At 44.7% G+C, this 16194-nt stretch overlaps 1 long non-coding RNA gene across 1 annotated transcript; it reads right to left on the bottom strand.

Moving 5' to 3' along the window:
- Positions 1 to 316: 316 nt before the first annotated feature.
- LOC310834296 lies at positions 317 to 10681 on the bottom strand. Its single transcript, XR_014559160.1, has 4 exons — positions 9356 to 10681; positions 7463 to 7611; positions 4547 to 4664; positions 317 to 2164 (listed from the first exon to the last, which is right to left on the bottom strand). It is a non-coding gene; the product is annotated as an uncharacterized lncRNA (long non-coding RNA).
- Positions 10682 to 16194: the final 5513 nt, after the last annotated feature.

The raw sequence follows: 16194 nt of genomic DNA, 5'->3' as shown, positions 1-16194 counted from the left end.
ATCCCCTTTGTCAGTGGATATGATGAACAGAACCTAGAAATTTTATTTTAAAGAGGAACTAGTTCTCATTCAAAAAGGGACTAATTCCACTTCACAGGCATCCTTTTACAAAATGAACTTTTTTGGTTTGTGTTTAGTTCGCAGTTTAAGTTTATCCAAATGATCCTTGGCATTTTTTCTTTTTCAGAATTCAGAATGCTATAAGCTGCTGTGCTGAAGTGTAAAATATACTTAAGAAGATCAAGAAAAACATGAAAACACACACAGTGGCATGGGAATAGTTCATTTCCTTAAACAATTACGGTATATGGAGTATAAAGCATACATAGGAGAATGAATTTGAAGATGAACTAGAAATCATCCAAATTTCTTCCCGAAAACAAATTTAATTCACGTTCAGTTCACCCAGCAGTTACAGAAACTAATTGCAGGGGTAGTTCAGAGATTTCTGAAGTAGTTCAGTCAACTTCGAAAAACTGAACTAGTACATTTGAAGCACTAACCATGAAGTGAATGGTCTTCCTCCCCTCAAAGGAGCTGTGTGGGGAATTTTGCTTCATGGTAATTGATCATGACAATGAAAGGGCACCACAGCGCTTTTCCTGCCACACTTGGAACACAGGGCACCTTCCAGTGGGAGATTTGCTCAGCCGTGTCAGTACTTCCAAAGGACATTTAGCTGAAACCAGGCTGTCTAAAAGCCTGCAAGGGGAGAATCAAAAACACTCATGATGGTCTGAAGGTTAAAAACGGAGCTCTTCACAGAGAGGCACACCAAAAAGCTATTACAGGGCAGAAGATCAAGTTCTCTTTTCTGTAAGAATAATTTGATCATAAATAAAGGAAGGCATGTTCCGCTTTCCCCTTTCCCTTGCTGTGAGAGGGTGTGGGGAGATGGAGATTTTAAACATGCACATTACGCCAGGGCTGACTAGGTGTTAATTTATCCTACAGGGATCTAGTAGGGATAGTTGCTAACTGAGGTGTTTGGCATGTTAGAGGAGGGGTAGCACCTCTGGTGGGGGACATGCCATGCTCCTTCTGGGAATGTTCTTCCACCTTTGGTCCCCACCCTGCACTCAGCTCTCACCTGTGGCTCCTAGAAGCTGTCAGTGTGTGAAAGCGGCCACACTCCAGGATCGGCTTCGGCTGGACAACCAAACCAGGTGAGGGTAGCCAATGGGTCTCAAACCCTCAGTCAGTTAGGGACGTTCTCTGCATGCGAAGACAGGCTCCAGTAGAGTGAGAAGATGAGACAGACACTGAGTCAAGAAGGCGGTTAGTGCGCATGTTGTAGAGGGGAAAATCTGTACCTCTTGCCTTGCAGGACATCTTCAGGAGAAGAAAAGGCTAAGGAGCAAACCCTACACAAATCCAGAGTGAAATCACTAAGATGGTTGGATGGAGCCTTGTACGCCTCCTTCCAGCAACTTCCATAGCCAAGCTGGTGCCAAACGTACTGCTTTCCTTTCCTTTGGACCACCTCAGTGAGGCCAAGAGGGGAGTCTTGTCATCTGGGCAGCACAGGACCTCCAGACACGCTGCCCAGGCATGTACCCTGGGGAGGTCACTTCAGTGCTGCTAACACAGCAGTTTGACTTCACCTGCTTTGGACCCACATTCCGTTGCTTTTTGTTGAGAAAGATGGACTGTGGCCAACTAAAAGTCTGCTGACAGCTTGCTCTTTATCCAAAAGACAAACTGCTGAGACCATTCTAGACTCAGAAGTTTTATAGGGTCATGTGGGATCCCATCAGCCCCTCATATTACCTTATCCCTGCTGGACTGATAGCTGCACCTGAGGTTCCATGTTCTCACCATCTGCTCTGGTAGCTGTAAAGTGGACCTGGAACTTTTGGGTACCTGGACTTTGTTTTCTTCATCCCTCCCCATTCCTTTTCCTGTCTTTCCTGTCATATCTTTTTGGTTGACCTGAGAGACTTGCGCCAATGTGCATTTGTCAGCCACACAGCTGAACAGCAGCTACTTCACTATGTCAGAAGTTGTGTTTCTTGCCTTTGTGCTTGCATATGTGAGCCTGAAAAATGGGTAGTGGTGAGCAATGCTCAGTGGAACCTCAGGCTCCAGACAGTAGCCAGGGGCGGGGGGAGCGGTCTGCACTGAGCTGGGGCTGGTGCATAGGGCAGCATGTTAGGAAGTCATTCTGCAAAGAAACAGAAAAAGGTGCTTGTAGCTCAGTGCAGAAGTTTTCTTTAAAGGTTAGGAGTGACACTCTAGGCTGATTGGTTACAGCTGGGGATGAAAATAAAAAGGAGGAAGTTGCAGGTTGCACTTCCCTGCAGGAAGAAAGAGTACCCACATACTGTGAGTTTATACTGCGGTGGGAAAGTGTCCGTAAATAGTTTTGTATATAGTCACAACTAAAATGCTTGTGAACCAGCCAAGAAATAAAGTAACTCCTGACTGCGTATTTTGCACAAGTCTCTTGTCGTCTGCCACCAGGAAGAAACTCTGCTACAAGCTGTTTAAAGCTGTTACATAGAGGAGCCACCACACCAGCAGCAAGCGCAGTGGAAGTGTGTGAGCAGCAACCTCCACTATGGCACAGGGGGTCTGCAATGTTTTACGCTTGCTGCCGTGCACCAGGGGTTTTGTTTACGGGTGGCAGGGGAGATTGCAAGAGGCAGTGCGGTTCCTCGGCTGCAGGGGGATGGAGCCACTGGACAATACAGTGGTACCTCGGGTTACATACGCTTCAGGTTACATACGCTTCAGGTTACAGACTCTGCTAACCCAGAAATAGTGCTTCAGGTTAAGAACTTTGCTTCAGGATGAGAACAGAAATCGTGCTCCAGTGGCGCTGCAGCAGCGGGAGGCCCCATTAGCTAAAGTGGTGCTTCAGGTTAAGAACAGTTTAAGGCTAAGAACAGACCTCCAGAATGAATTAAGTACTTAACCCGAGGTACCACTGTATAGCAGTGAACTTTAAGGGAGATGCAGATTGTTATTTGTGGCGCAATACCCCTTTTGCTTGTACAGTGGTACCTCGGGTTACAGACGCTTCAGGTTACAGACTCCGCTAACCCAGAAATAGTACCTTGGGTTAAGAACTTTGCTTCAGGATGAGAACAGAAATCGTGCTCCAGCGGCATGGTGGCAGCAGGAGGCCCCATTAGCTAAAGTGGTGCTTCAGGTTAATAACAGTTTCAGTTTAAGAACGGACCTCCAGAACGAATTAAGTACTTAATCCCAGGTACTACTGTACTTATTTTTGATTCAGATTTGTCATGGCCAATGGCTCAACAACTTTGGTCCGCCCTAGGTGTCAGTGGGGGTTGCTACACTGCTGTGTGCAGATGTTCCAATGGTCAAGAGGTGAGGCTCTGGATAGTTTGCTCTCCCCCCCATAATTATGCAAATACATGCAAATATGTATCATGCATGATGTATTGAAGCCTGAGAACACAAACTTTGTTACAGCATGTTTGTGTGTTTCATGCATAATTGCTATTTCCCCCATAACCCTGCTATAAGGCAACTCCTGGTAAGGTAAAGGTAAAGGGACCCCTGATGGTTAGGTCCAGTCGTGGCCAACTCTGGGGTTGCGGCGCTTATCTCGCTTTACTGGCTGAGGGAGCCAGAGTACAGCTTCCAGGTCATGTAGCCAGCATGACTAAGCTGCTTCTGGTGAACCAGAACAGCACACGGAAACGCCGTTTACCTTCCCGCCGGAGCGGTACCTATTTATCTACTTGCACTTTGATGTGCTTTCAAACTGCTAGGTTGGCAGGAGCAGGGACCAAGCAACGGGAGCTCACCCCGTTGCAGAGATTCGAACTGCCGACCTTATAATCAGCAAGCCCTGTGGGTTAAACCACAGAGCCACCCGCAAGTAGCCTTGACATTGTCCAAGTAAGTTTTTGTAAACAGTGCAAGCTTACAGAATGGGCTGATCTTTGGAGCTCAGTCTTCAGTTTTTTAATTGAAATGGGATCTAATTCCCTATCCCACCTTTTTTGTTGTATTTGGCCCAGAAAAGTAGGCTAAGTCAGGAGGATGCTGGAGAGAGTTTCAGTTGCTCTGCCCGCATTCCATTCATCAATGTAAGCCTTTCCAATTTCTGGAAAATTAATTTAGCATAGAATCTGGATGCTTATTGGCAGGCTTAGGGGAGGAAAACCATGACTGTTAAGTTTGGGAGTTTGGATGTCAGCCTAGCCTGCAGCGAGGGCGGGGGCAGTGTTGAGTTATTAATTTGTCCCGCTCCCCCTGGCCCAAATATTTTTTCTCTTCGGCTCACCAATGTGGAATGTTGAGTAATGCATTTGCTATGGAGAGTGTACATGTCCACATCATGCTTGCAAAGCTCACAGGCAAAGAGTAGAGCCATGCTTCACGCCTTTCATTTTTAGTGTGCACTCAACATTTCCATGCACATCTAAAAATGGAAAATGTGAACATTTGCTTGCAAACATGAGTATCATACAGGCATGTTCATTATCAGTGTTGTGGCTCCCTGATAGTGTACACTCAAGCGTCGGTTTGGTGCTGTTTTTGTGTAGGAAATGGCCATGAGACTTCTTACCTGATGCCATGTGGTCTAAAGATGGAACCACGTGTTGCAAAGAACAGAAGAGTCCTGTGTTAAGTCAATCCCACTCACAAGGATAATGATCAGTTCAACTTGGTGGGCGGTTCTTTCCCTAAAGTACCAGATTTGCACATCATAATCACATCTTGCCATCTATCTAAAGCACATTTAAAGCACACACAACCAAAGACTCCCGTGAACTGTAGTTTGCTAAGAGTACTGTAAATGGTTGCTCTGTGAGGAGTAAACTACAGATCCCATGATTATTATTGGGGGGGGCATACACTTCAAATATATGTTGTTCATGCAGTCACAGAGCAAGATGCAAAACAGAAGTGATTGAAAACACCTAATGTGGAGAGTTGTTGGGTTGTGCATGTCTGTTTCTGATTGAACATAATGTATGAACAGGAGAATAGTCTGCTGACTTAGCCCAATGACCCATCTTCTTCCCACAGTGGCCAACCAGATTGCCTGTGGGAAACCTTCAAGCAGGACCTGAGCACAAGAACACTCACCCCTTCTGTGCTTTCCAGCAGCTATTCAGTAGCACACTGCCTCTGACTGTCCAATGCATTGAAGCTATAGTACTTATGGTAATGGATGTATATGTCTTCCCCAGGCCCCATTTTCCTGGCCTAAATCCCCCTTCCATCTCCAGACCTTCTATTAGATTCCCAAAGCTGGAAAAATGCAGATATCTGTATCATGTCTGTCGGTTTTCCAAGGGCAGGCCGAACAACCATGTTAGGGATGTATTTGAATAGTAGCATGGAAGGGCTTGGGAACTTGGGGTATGCATATGGGTTCTGGTGCAGGGCTGAAAATACTGACCTGGCTGTTTTATGTTTCTTTTATACAGTGCTATTTAGCTAGTTTCAGAATTCTGTAAATCCTTGAGGAGTTTATAATCTAAATGTTGACAATCAAGGAGCTACCGAGGCGAAGATATGAATGGGACAGACAAAGGTAGCAAACAAATGAATGAACAGAGTGACACGGATGCACATATATGAAAAATTGTGCATGTTTATTTGGCAGTGAGTCCAGCTGCTTAGTGAGGCTCATTCCAGGTGACAGCGCAGAGCATTACCAACAGAACATTATCATGAGGCTGATATATACTTTGATGCACCGCTTCCTATGCATTTTGATCATTCCTAACACAGAAAAGAAGACATTCAGCATGCAAATGAGCAGTGCTTTTTTCTGGGAGGACGCAGGGGTACGCATACCCCTAAACATTTTGTGAATCTAAGTTTGGCCTCATTGAGGGCAGTATTTCAATATGAGTGGGTAAATGAGAGTTCCCCTAAACATTTTTTTTAGAAAAAAAGCACTGCAAATTAGTATTGGGCCCAAAACAGTCCACTTACTTTGGCATGACAAACCAAATTGCCTCATGCCTGGAAATGCTCATGGGATTTATTTTGGTTGAGGATGAATATTAAGGTCAAGTTTTGGGAAAGGTGGGTTTTCAGAAGGAAAGATTTGAGCTGAAAATTCTGCTGGCAGCCAACTTGGATGTGTGTGTTGTTGTTTTTTCAGGCTGAAAGGGCAGGCAGAGAAAGTGATCAAGCAGAGGGTGGGACATAACTACCCCACCCCACTCACCATTGCCCTCTCCCCCTCTTTTCTTCCTAACCTAACACAGTATGCAACAAATGAAACTGATCTGTAGAAAACACAACTTGAAAAAAGAGACAATGCACACACACACATGTTAAACATATTTTTTATTAAAGATTTATTGGTTTACAAAAGTATGTGCCCTGCCCCTTTTTTCAAGTTACATTTTCTACAGATCAGTTTCATTTGCTGAGACATTAGTGTTACATTAGGAAGAAAAGGGGGGAAGTGGTGGAGGGGGGAATGGTGGGTGGCGTCGGGTGGCAATGCTTCTATTCTACTTTGTGTATGGGTGGGGTTTTGTGTCAGCATCACTTGTGCAGGTTCCCTTTACTATTCGCTTGTAATAATGCACATATTTTTGTAAACTAAAATCTTTAATAAAAATATTTTTTTTAAAAAAAAAGTAGGGGTGGGAGAAAGAAAGCAGTTCTAGGGGGATTTGTCATCCCACTCATTGATGGAATGCAGAAAAGGTGGGGTCTTGCTGGGAGGGGAACCTTAGTCAAGCAGCTGTTTAGTTCAGAAAAACATGCAGGCGAAGCAAATGAGGCCTCGTTTTAAAAAACCTTGAAGTGGCCCTGTGTGGACGCCATGACTGCTGAGCCACAGTGCTCACTTTGGTTCTGATAGAGAGATTGAAGGTGTCTGTGGAATGACAATAATGCCAGACTCCAAGTTTTGTAACATTTGTCACCTCAGCAGCGCCTGACGGAGGAAAAAGAAAACCCACGTGGAGTCCTGCCTATGAAGATGAGGAGGCAGTGGTTTAAAAGGCAGGATTCCATATACACACCATCAGTGAAAATAGTTAGTTGCTAAATAAGTGACATGCAAGCCGTATGTGTGTGTGCTCGTCCCACAATTCTAGAAGAATGCATGCAAAAGTGCTGAGTTGGAGGCATAGCTTACAAGTTGCCAAGACTCTGAGCATTCATTAAACACACAAAATTCAAAATAAATGCTAAAGGATAAAGTTGTGCAGAACAAAGTAATATTGGGGTATGGCCTGTGATGGGCTTCCATTCCACTAGAGGACGCGACTAATAAACACAAATGAGGTATTTTTTTGCCTTGTCTTGTATAAATAATCTGGCTTTTAAAAAACTATTTAGCATAATTTAGTCTCCTTAAAAAGAGAGAGAGAGAGAAAGGCAAGCCCTGCCTCCAGCCAGCGGATATTGTGTTAAGGTGTCTCTCTGCCTTCTAAGGTTTCAGAAGGTATCACCCACACTCAATCTCAAGCATATCTTTTTTGTTGTCATCAGGACTATAGATTACCTTTTAATTGGTTCCTAAATGAAAGATGATGTTCCCAGGAAAGTGGAATCTATGCCAAGGCTTACATTCTGTGGGTTTTCTGCAGGTGATGTAGGTAACTTCTGAGGATATCAGGTTTGGGGTGTGTGGACGCCTGCCATTATCAATAGCTGAAACAAATAGTTCAAACAGTTCACATGGCACAAATAAATACAGGCTTATTAGACAGGGATAAATCATGCATGCAAATCTGGCATGAAAATTGTTAAATGAGCTATATATACACAATTAAAAAGAATGTAATCAGAAGTTGGAGGGACTGCCAAAGACGCTCTTCACCAGGGACACTGATGATGTGGGGCTGGTCCTGATTTTCTGCATTCTATGGGATTGGGGCCAACACACATAGCCCTGGCACTGGAGGAGGCTCTTTTGTTTGACAATAATCGGTCAACAGTGGGATGGTGCACATCTGGGCCATTCAGCAAGCCTGTACCTTTAAAGCAGTGCCATGCCACCTCTAAAGGGTTAAGGGCACTGAGGGGTCTGGAGAGACCCCATTCCCCTCACAGAGCTACAAATGCCAGAGTCGTTTAACAATCAACTCTCTTCCCAGGGAACTATGGGAATTGTAGCTTACTGACAGGTTTAGGGGTCCCATAACAACTTTCAGTTATCAAGAAACTACACTTTCCAGGGTTCTTTAGGGAAAACAATGACTGTCTAAAGTGGTAGCATACTTCTTTAAACTTACAGAGCAGCTGGGCCTGCTCTCTGGATCACAGTCCCAGGTCCCATCAGAAATAGCAACTGTCAGAGTGCAGAGTGCACTGTATTACGTCAACTGTGAAAAGCATTTTAAAAAATACAATACAAGGCAAGCAGAATGAAGTGTTATTTTGATCAAGAGTGGCCTCCCACTGTGAGAAGCTCTGTAGTTAACTGAAACAAGGCGATGCAAATAGTGTATTTTGACATTTCTTAAGCAGTATCTTCAATACTGCAGATTCTTCCCTAACCCCGATTCTAATCCCACCCTGTTTGCTTCTATTTTTTGAGAGGTAGGCCTGTATGCATGAAAAGCAGCCATTATTTTTGTAATTTCCTAGAATTAGTAGATCTAGCAGTCACTCCCCATCACTCAGCCTCACTGAGGTCCAGCTCCGAGGGCCTTCTGCCTGTTCCCTCAATGCGAGAAGTGAGGTTACAGGGAACCAGGCAGAAGGCTTTCTCTGTAATCATGCCCACCCTGTGGAGCACCCTCCCATCAGATGTCAAGGAAATAAAAAACGATCTGACTTTTAGAAGACATCTGAAGGCAGCCCTGTTTAGGGAAGTTTTTAATGTTTGATGTTTTATTGTGTTTTTAATATTCCGTTGGGAGCCGCCCAGAGTGACTGGGGAAACCCAGCCAGATGGGTGGGGTATAAATAATAAATTTGTGTCAGACTCATGAGAACTAGTGTTCAAATCCCCACTCAGCTCTGAAGCTCACTGGGTGACTGAACACCTTCTTCTTCCACCAAGCCTTTTAAGCTAAGACCTTTCCAGTCTGCATCTGTATTAGAATTGCTTTTCAAACATTTCTAATATATTTTTATTGTTTTAGCACTTGTTTCCCACCCTGGGCTCCTTCGGGAGGAACTGCAGGATAAAAATTTAATAATAAGTAAACACAACGTAAGCTTCCATGGGCCAGAGACTACTTTCCACAAAGTGAGGCCAAAAGCTTAAAATAGTGCAAGGACAGCAGTAGTGTGTCACCGCACAGTGGGGTTGCTTCAGAAATGAGAGGCCACGAACTTTTTAAGTCCATCCCCATTGACAGGGATTTGTAATTTGGAGTGCTCCAAATGTTATTTTGGGGTGAAGAGGTGACGGGATATGAGATCCTTTTCAAATTTCTTGATTCACCTGTGGGACCTGCATTGAAATGTTGAAGTGTGGATATGGAGCACTCTTGTCCAGCTAGTCAGCCATGCCCCTTTCCAGGACACTCCATCTGTTTTGTCTCTCCTTCCACACACACCCTAGGAGTTGGCTGCTGTTCCTCCAGACAAGTCATGAGCAAGAGGAGGGTGTGGGTATTGTTGTATCTCATATATGTTAGCATCTTCATGGTCTGAACATACAGTATCTTAAAATGTCCTTGTTCGCATTATAACCGCTGTCTCTGGCTCCATCTAAAAAAACAACATTGTCAGCCAAGGATGCTACTTTCCCCTTGCTTTATCTGATTTGTAGCTGCAGTGTGGGTTATGATAACATATATTAATGTTTGCTTTCCCTGACATCTCCAGGAGCATTTTTTCCATGGAAAAAAACTGCTTTCTCACCAGCACACTTTAATCACCACTACCCCTTCAAATAGCTACCCCAGTCTTCCACAAGCTGGTGCCCTCCAGATGTTTTGGACTACAGATCAAGAAAAACACACACTGGCATGGGAATAGTTTATTGTCCCCAACAATTATTATCTTTAAGTGTAAATCCCCAAAGAGTATAAAGCATACATAAGAGAATGAACTTGAAGTTCCATGCTGACTGAGACTCATGAGTGCTGTAGTCCAAAATATCTGGAGGGTACCAGCTTGGGTACCCTCCATCAGTCCCACATACCAAGTTCAAACCAACACTTTTCAGAGAATGCCATAATTGGGCTGCTAGAGTCAAGGGTTTAAAAAGCTGTTAACATAATTATGAGACCATAATGAATTTCAGATGAAAGAGAATATACTGTAACCTTTAAATATAATAGATGATTTTGGTTGGTTTTCTTTTCTTTCCCTCCAGAAGTTGCCAATAATTTTCCTTTGCCACATAATGTAATTAACTGGAAAGGGTGCTGCTAGCATTCTGATGAGGTTGGGTCATCGGGAGCCATTAAGCAAACGTTCCAATGCTTGCACTCATTCCCTATTATCTTCTTCCCAGTTCATTTAAAGGTGCTGGAGAATGCTTTGAAGGCTCTCAGGACATAAGGCCCAGCATGCCTGAGACCACTTAAATCCACATGTTTCACCATGCCCATTTATGTGGACAGGGATCAAGGGCAGGTGCCCCCCTAAATCAAGTCAATAAACATACTTAACTAAAAGTAATAATAATAATAATTGAAATTGAAATGCTCGCTGAGCTCACTTGGATGATATTGTGGCGCAATCTAGCAATCTAACCGGCAACCCAATTGAAAGATAGACTTTGACTCCAAAGCTATACTATTTTACACCATGTGGAAGAAGAAAATTAGTGAATAGCAGTCAAGACCTGGCTAAGGCCAGCAAAGGCAGGGGAGCATCTCAATGGACCATGTTACTGAGTGTGCACAGAAAAACTGCATTGGAAGAAAAGCAGGAATTTAAGAATGAAGTCCTGAAAAGGTTTTCAGCAAATCCAATAAAACTTGTTTTAGTTTACATTTTTAAAAATTAGATTAAAAAGGCGTGTTCTTTGTAATTTTGCTAAATATACTCATTAACCGCATTAAAGGTACTCCCTGATGTTAACTTTTTATTTAACTTCCTAGTTTTCAAATGACTGAACATTTTGACAGATTTTTCTGAGCCCTGGGGGTCAAAAGAAAGTAATTTAAAACAACTGTTGTTGAGACATTTATTCCAAATCTGCTGGACAGAGCCAGACAGAGGATGATGGCAAGTCCTCCACCCTCAAAAAATAAATAAATCTACGACAGTCTCCACTGCATCTTCAGTTCTGCAAATGAGCACAGACCCTGATTGAGGGCCAAGACCCCTGGAATCCTGCCCATGGCTTGGCAGGGATTGGGGCAGCCTGTAACAATACCAGCAGCTTGAATTTAGCCTGGTAGCAAATTGGCAGCCAGTGCAAATCCCACAAGCCAGGTGCTATATGCACTGGCAGAAGAAGAGGAGTGCGGAGGGAGCGCACCGCCCCCGGCAGCGTGATCCTGGTGGGGTGCCAGCGCCACGCCCCTGGGATATGCGCCAGCCCCACCCTGCCTGCTCTCCACCCCCTGGAGCATGAGGCTCCGCCCCTGGCTATATGCTGGCGCTAGCTTGCCCCCACCAGCAGCCAAGCTACTACAACCTGCACCAAAATCACCTGACGGAAAAGCCCCAAAGGCAACCCCACATAGAATGCATTACAGTAATCCATTTGTAAGGTTACATGCATGGACAACTGTGGTAAAGCTATCGCAATCCAAGAACCATTGTAGCTCTCTTACCAGTTTAAGACACTGGAGTTACTGATCTCATTGTGGGGTGACGCTTTTTAGAGAGATATATGTATTGCTTTACGTTTTTCAAAATGTGCCAAGGCAACCCAGTTGTGCTGTTTCTGCCGAGTGGGGCTCTGGATTTCTGCCCTATAGCCCTGCCCTGCCTTGGTTTCCCAGTACAGTGGTACCTTGGGTTAAGAACTTACTGGTAATTCGTTCTGGAGGTCCGTTCTTAACCTGAAACTGTTCTTAACCTGAAGCACCACTTTAGCTAATGGGGCTTCCCGCTGCTGCGCAATTTCTGTTCTCATCCTGAAGCAAAGTTCTTAAACCGAGGTACTAATTCTGGGTTAGTGGAGTCTGTAACCTGAAGCATTTGTAACCCAAGGTACCACTGTACAAAGCAGAGTATCTCAGGCAAAGGTGGGGCTTTTCTATCACCTACTGCCAAATCCTTCTTTAACTAAGATGCCAGGGATTGACCCTGGGACCTGCAAAGTATGTGCCCTACCTCTAAATTTGATTCATTTGCATTTAAAAACAACCTATCGTACTTTTCCGTCTATAAGACACCCCCATGTATAAGATGCCCCCTATTTGGGGGGGCCCTCAAATTTAAGAAAATGAGGAGATTTTGGGGCGGGTGGGAATGCCAAACCAAATATCACTCACCCAACTGGCAAACGCTAACAATTTCAAGCAACACAAGCCAAATTGCCGAAGCGGCAGCCAATCCAAAGTAGCCCTTGAAGCAGACACCATTCACCCACCCAATCGCTAGATCCTGCTCCCGGATGCAACCAATCGCCCATTCCCCCCTCTGCACTACCCATGTATAAGATGACCCCCCCCCCCGTTTTTTACTTTATTTTGGAGTAAAAAAAACCTCTCATCTAATACACGGGGAAGTATGGTACCTAATTTGCACTTTCCAAACAAATGCACGGACTGAAACAAAGCCATCCTTAGAAATTCAAATTTCTCTGCATTTTGGAAATCAGTTCTCCAGCCAAGTGATGAGCTGAAAAATGCATATACTAGTGTAAAGTGTGCATATACCTGTTAAATCACCTTGCCCCATAAATGCCCAGTGTGTTGCTTCAATCTGCAGAACTGGCACTAATATTTGTTCCACATTTTTAAGAAATCAATTTTTAGTATGGCAGCACTCACATTTTGGAACTCCCTGCCTACTGACCAGATGCTTGGAAGCTGTGGCTGGATGGTTTCGTGGGAGCCGATTGAAACTAAATCCTTCGAAGACAGAGGTCCTATGGCTAGGTCGGGATGGCATGGGGATGAGGGACCAACTCCCTTCTCTTGCGGGGGCCCAATTAGTGCCATTGCCTTCCGTTAAAAGTTTGGGTGTAATCCTTGACGCCTCCCTTTCCATGGAGGCGCAAGTTACAGCAACAGCCAAGGTGACATTTTTCCACCTTCGCCGCATCAAGCAGTTGGTCCCTTACCTTTCCCGCCCTGACTTGGCCACAGTGATCCATGCGACGGTCATCTCCAGGCTTGACTACTGTAATTCGCTCTATGCGGGGCTGCCCTTGAAGCTGTCCCAGAAACTCCAGCGGGTGCAGAATGCTGCAGCGAGGCTCCTCACGGGGTCTCTGCCATGGGAGCATATTCACCCAGGGCTTTTCAAGCTGCACTGGCTCCCGGTGGAGTACAGGGTCAGATTTAAGGTGCTGCTTTTGACCTTTCAAGCCCTTCACGGCCTAGGACCCTCGTACCTACGGGACCGCCTCTCCTGGTATGCCCCACGGAGAGCCTCAAGGTCCATAAATAGCAACACCCTAGTGGCCCCGGGCCCTAAGGAAGTTAGATTGGCTTCGACCAGAGCCAGGGCCTTTTCAACGCTGGCTCCGGCCTGGTGGAACGCTCTGCCTCATGAGACCAGGGCCCTGCAGGATCTGATTTCTTTCCGCAGGACCTGTAAGACAGAGTTGTTCCGCCTGGCCTTTGGCTTGGAGCCAATTTGATTCCCTCCCTCTCTTTTTCCCCCCTTTCTTTTCCTTCTCCTCCTGCGATGAGGCTACATTTTAATATTTTAATGTTCCATTATTTTAATGTTGTATTTTATTTTTGTTTTTAAGTTGTAATCATTCATCTTGTTTTTATTATTGCTTGTAAGCCGCTCTGAGCCCGGCCTTGGCTGGGGAGGGCGGGGTATAAATAAAAAAATAAATTATTATTATTATTATTATTATTACTGACATCAGACGGGCGCCTTCACTGTACTCTTTGGGCACCTGCTTAAAACATTTTTGTTTCAACAAGCCTGCACAAATGGAATGTTGACATGTGTTTTAATCTGTTTTTAGCTCATTGCTAATTTTAATTATTATTTGAACATTTTAAACAGCTGCTTTTAAGTGTTTTTACTCATAATATTATTGTTTTACTCTTTATGTAAACCACTTTGAGGGGTTTTCTTAAACAATCAGTATAGAAATTATATAAAATAAATAAATGATTTGTTGTTGTTGTTTAGTCGTTTAATCGTGTCCAACTCTTCGTGACCCCCTGGACCAGAGCACGCCAGGCACTCCTGTCTTCCACTGCCTCCCGCAGTTTAGTCAAACTCATGCTGGTAGCTTCATGAACACTGTCCCACCATCTCATCCTCTGTCGTCCCCTTCTCCTTGTGCCCTCCATCTTTCCCAACATCAGGGTCTTTTCCAGGGAGTCTTCTCTTCTCATGAGGTGGCCAAAGTCTTGGAGCCTCAGCTTCAGGATCTGTCCTTCCAGTGAGCACTCAGGGCTGATTTCCTTCACAATGGAATGGTTTGATCTTCCTGCAGTCCATGGGACTCTCCAGAGTCTCCTCCAGCACCAGAATTCAAAAGCATCAGCCTTCTTAATGGTCCAGCTCTCACTTCCATGCATCACTACTGGGAAAACCACAGCTTTTACTATACGGACCTTTGTCAGCAAGGTGATGTCTCTGCTTTTGAAGATGCTGTTTAGGTTTGTGTGAAAATATATATGCAAATATACAATACAAAAATTCATTGTATTAGGGGAAATTGCTGTGCTAAAATATGCATAGTAGGCAAAATATTGTACAAGTGTGTATATTAGGAGAAATTCTCACTAAAATGCTGTTGATTTTTTCTGAGGACTCTTTAAAGAAAAAGTTTGCAAAGTGATGTGGAAATGTGAAGAACCAAACTCATTTTGGGAAAAATGAGAAATTGAAAGGGACAGATTTGCACAGCCCTCCTAACTGTTGAGCTACAGCCGCTCACAGAGCAACAGATTAGCCATGTGTGCCACCTGGCAATCACCCATAAGGGCAGATTCCTGTCAGCAGATGCCAGCTGCCACCCACCCCACAAAGTACGGTATACAAATACTAATTGCCACACACTGCCCGAGTACAACTGGTGTTTTTTCCAGACCTGTGGCTTTATCAATCCACATTTCTGCTCCTGTGGCCTAGACAGCTTGAACCACATCCCTCGTCTTTCATGCCAATGCCTCCCCCACCCGCCTGCTTTGCCTCTCCACTTAATGTTATTGCCAAACAGAGATGACTGCCTCATGCCTTATTGCTTTTCATGCATGCTGGGTTCATTCGGTGATAAAGTCAAAGAAAGGGAGAGCGCTGCATATTCCCAGAACAAAAGGTCATCTGTTTCCTGTCAGGGAATTCAGCTCTGGTTTCATCTCTTTTTAAATGAAGAACAGTAATGCTTTTTTTATCCGCCCTGTGGGGAAGGAAGAAGGAAAGTGGGGAAGAGGGAACTACTAAATAAAACTTTTTGTGCCATGCCTCCTAAGATGGTAGGCAGTGAAGCAGTAACAAGTCCTGTGATGCACACACACCCCTGAAAACTTTGGGGTTCCCTTGAGCATGCTGATACCTCCCTCCAGGGCAGCCCAAGACATTTGGAGAACCACAACAGGACACCTGCCCCACCAGCGACGAAGAGGGGAGGGAAGATTTACATCAGGAACAAGCCAGAGGCAGGGAATCAGTGCTGAAGTGGGAATCAAAGGTCGTCATGTTGGGAAAGTGGCCCCCGCTGAGTGGGTGCAGAGCCCGGGAGACCCCAGAGGGCACAGGGCAGCGCCCGCCATTTCCTCCATGGGGTGGGAGGAGACCAGCATGGGGAGGAGAGCATAGCAATGGCTGCTGGCCTTTCTTCTTCTGGCCTCATCTGAGTTTGCTGCTAGGAGTGATAATAATTATTAGTTAGGGTTGTTACTGTCATATACGTCAGGCATGTAAATTTGCTGGGTGATGTAGATCACTCAGTTAAACAGAAAGGGATCCTCTACTGTTTTTGTTAACTTGTGCAATTTTATTTTTACCAAAGCTTTTGTGTGAGCTGGTCTCATAAATAATTGTTGCAACGCACAGGCTGCACTAAGGACCCTCCAAGTTGCTGTTTAATTGCGGGTAGATTCTGCAACATGTTCTTCACACAATAACTGTGGTAGATTTATTCTGCTTTATTAGTTGCTCTGTGATGCTTTCCTGATGCTACCACATTACTGCTATTAGGAAGGGCTATGGCGCAATGAAAGTGGGACAGAA

Source organism: Podarcis gaigeae, assembly GCF_964106915.1.
Source record: "Podarcis gaigeae genome assembly, chromosome: 16".
In the NCBI taxonomy this organism is placed as follows: domain Eukaryota; kingdom Metazoa; phylum Chordata; class Lepidosauria; order Squamata; family Lacertidae; genus Podarcis; species Podarcis gaigeae.
Note: the sequence above shows the minus strand (reverse complement) of the source record. Positions and strands in the feature narration are given on the sequence as shown.